The 9,540-nt window shown below is 36.8% G+C and overlaps 1 pseudogene across 1 annotated transcript; it reads right to left on the bottom strand.

Annotated features, from left to right (window-relative positions):
• Nucleotides 1-1,070: 1,070 nt before the first annotated feature.
• LOC147479730 (DNA-directed RNA polymerases IV and V subunit 2-like) lies at nt 1,071-9,217 on the bottom strand (annotated as a pseudogene). The gene is made up of 8 exons (XR_015205514.1): nt 8,490-9,217; nt 7,648-7,858; nt 6,394-7,216; nt 5,087-5,369; nt 3,958-3,969; nt 2,895-3,811; nt 1,941-2,205; nt 1,071-1,485 (listed from the first exon to the last, which is right to left on the bottom strand). The product of XR_015205514.1 is annotated as a DNA-directed RNA polymerases IV and V subunit 2-like (transcript).
• Between the last annotated feature and the right edge of the window lie 323 nt (nt 9,218-9,540).

Raw genomic sequence — 9,540 nt, 5'->3', positions numbered from 1 at the left:
ACCATGTGGACGTATGCACAAGAATGTTGGAGATTGGTTACTTATGAATGTGTCAACAGAGTACAACACTACATATTCTGCGTATTATGTTAGAAAAAGGATTGCATTGACTGCTGAAGCTACTCTTATTTGAAAGTTTATTGACATCACATTTTCCACTGAAAGCTTCTTCTTCTAAGTTTCTCATTATGTTCCTTCACTTTTAGGTTGTCAGTAATTACAAAGACTTTGCATTTTCGGATTGTATTTCAGACGCCAAAACATATGAGGTTTGAATGCATAATCATCAAATGGGTCCTCTTCCGAATTGTATTTCAGTACATAATCAACAAATTATGTTGTTTGTTTGAATGCAAAATGGAGTGCATCTTTTATTTTCCCATATTGTGGGCAAACCCCGTAGTTTCCATACACTCTAAATCCGAGGCCTTTCTCCAACACTTCTGTGAAGTGTGACCCCTACTGCCAACAACAGACAAAGGACCGCTTGAATTGTATTTCAGTACATAATCAACAAATTATGTTATTTGTTTGAATGCAAAATGGAGTGCATCTTTTATTTTCCCATATTGTGGGCTTACTCTCATCCGAGGTTTTTAGGGAACACTTCTGTGAAGTGTGAATTTCTACTGCCAACAACAGACAAAGGACAGCCTGACATAACGAAACATAACAAAGAAGATGAATCCATGGGATGCCCAAAGCCCAGATGAGAGGGGCAATAGAGAAAAATCTGGTAATCTAATGCAATTAGATTTTGGGTTACACCCCCCACCCCCACTAGATGAGCCAATTAGGATTTTCCCCCATTAGATGGGAAAATTAGGGTCTCCCCAAGTACACACAAAATAAAAAAATCAACTTGGGTTGACCATGTTTTTTTTGGTATGTAGGGTTAGTGGAGATATAAACTTTAACTAATCATTTAGATGCATGAATCCTGCAAACTGCAGAAAAATTCCGTAAAACAAAATACAGAGTTTCCCGTACAGAGAATAACAGCATGCGCTAGAAGCGTTTAAAACTCAATATTAACATTCGTACATGTATTGATCATGCTGGGCAGTGGAGATATAAACTTTCACTGTATCATTTACATTACAATACTTGGCCTCAACACGGCTCCGTCCCAAACTTCACAGAAATTCCCGTACTGAATAGCTCCTGACAGAGAAGCTTTGCCCCATATGGGAGAAGTCGCTGAGAGTGAAGAGGCGTTCATGCAAGTTGGCAGCAGCTCCATGGGCAAGAAGACAGTCACGCTCCATCTCACCAAACTTGACCCCACCAAACCGCTTCCGATCTGCTACAGGCTGTCGTGTGAGAGGGTGCACAGGTCCAGTGTTCCTGAACTTGACTTTATCCTCTGCCATATGTATCAACCGCTGATAGAATGTTGGCCCGATAAAGATCAATGAGCGCATCATTTCACTATAATGACCACTATAGACCCTCTCGTGTCCCCATCTTGAATAACCGGCTCTGCAATGTCAATTGATGGATTAAATAAACTGTCAAACCCTGTAAGATACAGATCTAGTCTGATGACTGGAACAAAAATTAATTAAAAAAATACCACTTCAACCTAAAGCTTAGGTAAGAAGAACTTGGTCCAAGTGTTACAATGGTCTAATTATGTAAACATTTTTAAAATTGCATGATGCAAATCTGATGCACATAAAAGACATTATCTCGTTCAATATCAATTGATCACACAATATTACCAAGGATCAGCCATATTCAATTTTCTCATTGTGAACATATAATCAGTTATAGTAAGGAAACTTTCTTTAGAAAAACATCCAATTTGCATCCAAGTTGGCGTGGTTCGGCAGCAAAGCAAACACAGCTCAACAGATGGAGAGGAAACATTTGATCCCAAATCATGCGGCAATAGGGGAAACAATCATACTGAATGTCTTAATCCTAAATATTTCCTGTGCAGCTGATCTGTTACATGATCAATTGATGGAGTTGTGAAAGAAGTAGCATATCTCATCAAACCACCACAAGTGATTCCTTTTCCAAAGCCGCCTCAAGCAACTGGCCAGGAGTTTGTCGGGTGGGAAATGCATGTGGATTTATGACAATGTCTGGAACTATCCCCTGATGTGTAAACGGGAAAATCTCTTGAGACTCCAAAAGACCTATAACGCCTTTCTGACGCATGCTTGAAAATTTGTCTCCTACAATTGGTGATCGAACCTGCATCCAAGAATTCAAATATGTAATTTACTACTTTTTGTTCTGTGGAAGAGATTTCTCAAAATCAACCTCAATTTTTTTTCTTCCCCAAACAAGTCAGCTGTCTTATTTTTATTTTTATTTTTTGAAACTGATGTTTGAAGCATGACTGGAAATACTTGTTACATGCAATATAAACCTAAGTAACATGGACACTTCATAATCCGTGCCGCACACACAGATACATGGACACGTTGTGCATACAATTTCAAACTAGTGTTTCTTCTATACCCTAAAAGACTAAGCAAATAATCTCTGAACATAGTTATAGCATCATGAAATGCCACTTTCATAATTATTTACTTGTAAGGAGGTGCTTTGTAAGGTCTTGACCCCAAGAATCAATCATGTAATAACAATAATATTCTTTTTAATTACTTGTCCCCATGTCCTATACGTCATATAGCTCGTTGTGTTGGACATTCCGTATCCTTGTCAGACACCAACATGTGTATCTGAGATTCTGAGTCAATGTGATTTAGATATAAACATATATTCTTTAAACATGCGTATCTCACATGGAAACTTCGCCAAGTAGAATACAGACAAAAACGTTTTGACTTCCACCAATAATGATTAGAAACTGATTCGAAAATTATCATAATCAAACAATCATGTCTGAGAGATAGAGAAGGAAATAGGGGATATACCTGTCGGAGAGAAACAGCCACAAAATTTGTCCCTTCATCATTTGCTGACAAGATAACTTTTTGCACTTTCCCTCTTTCAGTGTGCTTCAGTTTGATGCTGTGATCTGCCCCAGATTCTGCACACTTGCCAATGACTATATCACCACTCTGCAAGTTCGCACCTATAAAGGGAAACCCATCGTCGTCAAGGCTATCAACACGTCCAATCTTGCTAGGCTATCTTATCCTTTGACTTCATCCGTTTAGTTTCAAGTATCTCTTTGTTCTCAACCTCGGCCTTGTAACAACGGATGTGCTCTGTTCGGAACATGCCATGCTCTAACGAAGCTCGATTCATGACTAATGAATCTTCTTGATTGTACCCCTGGTGAACGTTTACAGCCACAATGGCATTCTGTCCATTGTAGATTTCAGACGTTAGATGCACATTTTTCCCTAGGGGATACTTGGGTTTTCCAAGACAATCAGAAATCACTGTTCGGAAAAGAGGTCTTTGGGGATAGTACAGCTAATGAGACAAAGTATCAACTCTAATTTTTGGGTTTGTCGTGGAGAAACCAATTGCTTGCTGGGAGTGCTTCTCAGATTGGTAGAGAGCCCTCCTAGCATGGTCATGGTTGGTAAATAGTATGATACCACAGCTTAGGCCCAAAAGAAAAGATGGATCCAACTCAGTGTGTGTAGACCTTTTCTTCTGAGAAAAGATACTTCACTCCCCATGCAGTTTGACAGTCCTCTTCTTCTTCAATCCCCACAAGCTCTATTACTCCCTCATTCATTAGAGAGTGTATGTTGTAACCTCCTTTCAACAAATTTATCTTCTTCAGATTTTCAACAACCAAAAGGGGTCGCAGGATTCTCCCAGAATCAGTAAATATACGGACCTCCTCATGTTGCTGATCCCTTTTGATTTCGACCTACAGTACCATCACATATTTAGAAATTATGACGTTTCACTATAAATGCATACAGAATACGGAATTATATGGATGGGGAAATTGATTATACTGATTGTGCCATCTCCATCAATTCTACAAGGGACCTTCAATAGCTGGCAGCAAACTGTTCTAGGTAACTTGAATAATTGTATATAAGAATGCCATTCTTCTTCATAGAAAATTAAAAAAACTTAGTTAAAAGATTCATATGGATAACTCCCCCCTTTTCATTTTCGCAATGTTGATAGAGTAAAAAAAGTATAAAAAGATCCTTACATAAAATTAAAATAGTCATTGCCCCTTGGTTTCAGTTTTTAACATTCTTATGCAGGAAATAACATATGGACAAATAATGAAGCACACATCACTTACTATCTATGTTGAAGATCTTGTAATTACAGGCCAGAGGCCACATGGTATATTAAATCCAAGAGCTAAAAGACTGCCTCAAAAACAAGTTTGAGATGAGGATAACATATGCTTAGGAATTAGGCTTGCAAGATCAAAGGAAGGCCCTTACCTTGCAAGATAATTAGCATTAATTATGTTGTCAACATGCGTATGAATGTCCTTGACAACAAGTTTTGAGGTGAAGTATATCAAGCACTCATATATAATTTAACCATTAAAGATTGCAAGATCAAATGGAGGAGTTCGTCTCAAAATTAAACAAGTGTGGTATTTGCTTAAAAGAAGCTCGGGTATTTAGTACAAGAGCAGGGAACTCCTATTTAGCCAATGATAGAAAAACTATTCAGTTATAAGCATAGCGATATTCTCTATGATGTGTCATTATCCATTTTATGGATGCCCTGCAATCTGCACCTCTTGAAGTGAGTTGTGATACATTGGTTTGATCCGGATGGTCACAAGTCACACACACCATGAACTGATGCCAATTGGACTGCATTAATTTAGTATTCATTGTTAGTGGAACTAAGTCACTTCAAGGAGAAAAAGAGGAACAATTGGTGGGAAGTTTAGTGCATGCTAAAACATACAAATAAAAGAAGGTAACAAAAATACACTAGAATAGGTTCACCATCAAATAGACACAACTTAATTGGTACCTTAACATAATTAGTGGAATCCAGTATCTTAAGGAACAAAACACATATAGTTGGTCTGAGGTTTAGCGTATGGATAAACACACAAACAAAAGAAGCGAATACAAAAAACAAAACATCAAGGTAGACTTTGTGAAGGAGTAATACTGCCTAGAGGCTACAGTAAAAGACATTACCTGGGTGGGACTTCCTTGCTGCGACTTTTCCTTTTCAAAGTGTTTACAAGTGAAAGAGAATCCCTGCATACTCCAACCCACTCCCCATTCAGAAAAATCTTATTCTTTCCTTTCAATGACAAAGGAGAAAGATCATCACTCAATTTCTCCATTCCACACACCAATAGTATGCCCAGTAAAGGCTGAATCAAGTTTGAGGAGACAATTCCAGTGATGGCCATATTCTTTACAAGCCCACAGTTGTCTCCATCTGACGTAGAAAGAAAACACAATTTCCCCCAATGAGAAGGGTGCCTGCATCCAGAAAAAAAAAACATTTAATACAGAATAACAATACCAAGATGAATCTAACAGCAAATCAATTAATAAACAGATTAAAAATCAAAGACAGCTACAATCAAAAAAAAAAGACCCATTCATATACAGTTAAGTCTGTTAATGCATGTAGTTGAGCTCAGAGAATGCTTTTTGAGGGCACGTGAAGCAAAGCCAGTGTAAAAACATCAGAATATGTTCCTTCCTTTTACAAAAGATGCTACATCAAATAACATTATTTAACAGGAAAGTAAAATCCAAAACAATCACATTCAAAGTTGGACAAAAAATTTACAAGCATTCAATTTCAATTAAGGTGGATTCTTCAGAACTAGCATAGTGCAGATAGAAATTCATAAAAAAAATGTTTGGGAGGATGAATATAAGGTTACAGACCTAAAAGCAAGATGCGAAAATCTTGATGTGAAACAAAAATCAACTAAAAGTTCAAACTAAAGGTTCCAGTTTCCTATAAATTTTCTAAAAATTCATGACAGGAGCCTTTACGTGTATTACCTACTGATGGCACATGTAAATAATTGTGAGTATGACCTACAATAAGGTGCAACAGTGTTGAAGAGCATTCCAAGGAATTACTGACAATGAAAGTGTCAGATATTCTAAGGACAATGCCTATGCAAAAACAGAATTCTTCAGTACAACAATGGATTGCCAATCAAAAAGGTAGGAAAGGAAACAAGATGTCTAAGATGAATGCAATACTTCTAAGAACCCACAAAATGACAGCTTACAGATGGCATTCAAGTTTGAAATCAGGAAAGCACCCTTTCTTTTTAGCTCAGTAAAGTTGAATTTCATTAACAGTAAATATAAGAATAGGCCGAGGAAGCCTACAAATACAAGAGTAAAAAAAAAACTAAAGCACTTTATTAAAGCTTACGACCACCTAAAGTAAAAAGTGGTAAGTACATAAGTAAATATATGAGAAGAATAAGAAATAACACATCAAAAAGATTTCTAGAAGTTCATGAATGACACTTACGAGAACCTAGCATCTCCGACCTTCCCGGAATACTGGACATGCTGACGTGTTTTCCTCATCACACATTGTTTGCAAGGGATTGGTTCGCAACCACACCATTTATCTTCTCCGAGTATCTGAAATGATGCGACCAAGCTCCAGTTGAAAAGGCCTTCGTAAGACCCTTAGTGATAAGTGAAGCATCAAGATAGTGTGATAAGTGAAGCATCAAGATGTTTAATATGATTTCGCAGCTCCCATTCAAGCAGCTCTCCAGTTAAGTCCAACCTCTTGTTTCTAAAATCATCCTTGTTGTCAGGTTTCCCTTGTCCAGAATACGACTGTAAGAGACGCTTTACCATGTACCCCAAAAACAAAGCCTTTTGTTTAGACCCAGTAAGTGTAGGAAATAAGTACTTGTCCAAACAGTCTTTGGTACTTTCCTTTGGAGGAAATCTTGTTCCCTTAATTAGCTCATCAATCTTTTTGGAAGAATATCCTCCTCTGCGGAAACCTTCATGCTGGTCGTCCGCATAACTGATGGTTGAGAGGAGTAATTTTACAGAGCTCTCATCACTCAGATTGCAGTTAATCATTTCAATGATTTCTTTGTCTGATGGCATACCAAGGGCAAAAAGGAACACCCAGAGAGGAATTGTACACCCCAAAAAGTGCACATTAAGGGCCTTTGTTCTTTGAAGATGTCCACATTCAGAAGCACTCACTTCTTCTATTTTCAAATCAACTCTTAGCCTCCTAATCTCAGTACGATAAGAAATATTCCAGTTTGGTTGATCAACCCAAAGTCTCTTCAAGGAAATCCGTTCTTGTGCAACAAAGGCCTGCAATTGACATCATAGGGAGATTATCACCAAAACATCTAATAAAAACCACACTTCATAAATATAATCACCCGTTCAGTAAAGTAAATTTTCCAAACTACAGTACTACACAAGCCCATTTAGGGATGAAGGATCCTACTTATATTCAGCAACTCCAATTCATGAAACAGTGCATACCACAATCAGTAGGGACCACGGATATGCTGTATGATATTGAGTTAGCTTCCTTTGTCATGACCTAAATATCCAACGCAGTATTGATTTCCTGATAGCAGAAAATCCATCTACTTGGTTTTGACCATCTTATTTTTCATAAATCAAACCACAAAAGAACTTTGTTGACTTTACACATTTATGTGGACCCCAAGAATGTATGTAATAGGGAAAACAAACAGAAAATGAAGCATCAACTATAAGAGGAGTTAATTTTACCTTCCTGCACCCTTGACCACAAAATAGCCTCCATGATCAAATTCACAATCATCCTTCTCCTTTCCATTCATCCAACAAAGGTTTGAACCCACCATTACAGGTATTCGGCCAATCACAACTTCCTTCTTTTCCTTGCTTATACCAACCTTTTGAGTATATGTTTCTTTCCCAGTCTTAAACTTGTCACTAGATTTATTCTCTAGTTTAAAAACCTGATGGATTTTGAAGGAGGAAAAAAAAAACATGATTTAGTTCCAAAAGAAATAATAACAATAAATGGGAGGTAAGTCAAAAACAGAATATATACAGAACACGCTATAACATATCCAACAAACCAATGACAACTAGTAATATGTCACATCCTAAACACCCAAACCTCCATCAATGGGAAATCCATTGGACCCCATCTACAGATCTGTGAAGAAAATGTTGATGAACACAAGCGCAACTAGCAACCCCAAACAACCAGCACTGTTAACCAAAACACAGTATTTGTGTTCATCACCCCCCTTAGTTCAATTTGTTTGTTTATAAACATAATACAATACTTCCTCCAAACAAAGTAAAACGCAAAAAAATTAAGTTTTACCCATTTCCATCCTCTAACAATATTTTTTTAAAGCCTTGTGTCACACGAAGACAATGAACACGAGAAGTGCAACTAGCAACCCCAAACAAACAACACTGCTAACCAAAAGAGAAAAGATGACAACCATCCAAGCTCAAACAACAGCGGCATTACTCCTGTTCATCACCCCCATTACTTAATACTTTATTTATTCACAAAATTATTTACACAATTTTCTCTACATACAAAGTAAAATGCAGAGTTTTTAAGTATACCTCAAAGTCGATTTCGACTTTCATCCTAGAAGAATAAGTCATATGCTGCAACCTTGCATGTCTAGGCAAAAACTTCAAAGCTTTACCACTATCATTACTCCAAAACATAGGTTTCTCCAACTTAACCTTCCCAAACTTCACTTTTGCTCTTCTCCAACCACCATCACCTCCTTTCTTTGAAGGATCATAACCAGGCTCAACATCAATCTCTCCAATATCATCAAAAACTTTCTGCACTCCATTTTCAACAAAATCATTATAAGAGTGAATCTGATGACTTAACAAACCATACTCCTTAAAAAACGACCTTGATGCTTCTCTACACAATTTACTCAACCCCTCTTCAGTAAATGTTACTTCTTCAACTCTTTCATCTTCTAGTTCCATTGCAGTTGAAGTTGAAGCTTTCTCATTTTTTGAATGTTGTCATTTGTCAACCAGTTCCATTATATCATTGTCTGAAAACCCACCTTCTTCTTCTTCACTATCACTCATTTTTACATCTTCTTCAACCTCATTTGTACCCATTACATCATCTTCATCAACACTATTTGTACTCATTGTTGAAAAACAGTCAAAAAGATTGTATTTTTGGACTAAAAACTTAAACTTTAATAAAAATGAGAGAAGCCCAAGAAGAGTGAGAGTGAGAGAAGTGAAAATGGTGATCTGGTGGTTCGGATGTTGTGTAGATATGTTACTTTAAGTGATGGGAGCGGTGGATAATTATTAGACAAGAAATTGGGCTAGAGAGTCTCATTTAAAAAAAAAACAACTTTAAAGCCCTATCCATAATTTTTTTGGGTTTTGGACCCTACATTGTTTTTAGGACCATAAGTGTTTTTTTTATAGAAAATCTTTAGAATCTAAGCTTTTTTGTTTTTGTTTTACTTGTTTTTTATTTTTAATATATTTTATTCATCTTTTTCACACCTCTCCAAAATAACTGTTTTGTAGATAAGATAACTCCCAGAAAAAAGACTTTGCAATAAGATAACTACTTTTAGATAAGATAACTGACATTGAACATTGTAGATTTTGGGTTTGAATA

The sequence above is a fragment of the Coptis chinensis genome, chromosome 8, assembly GCF_015680905.1.
Source record: "Coptis chinensis isolate HL-2020 chromosome 8, ASM1568090v1, whole genome shotgun sequence".
NCBI classification, from domain to species: domain Eukaryota; kingdom Viridiplantae; phylum Streptophyta; class Magnoliopsida; order Ranunculales; family Ranunculaceae; genus Coptis; species Coptis chinensis.
The sequence above is the reverse complement of the archived record's forward strand: the minus strand, read 5'-3'. Positions and strand labels throughout refer to the sequence as shown.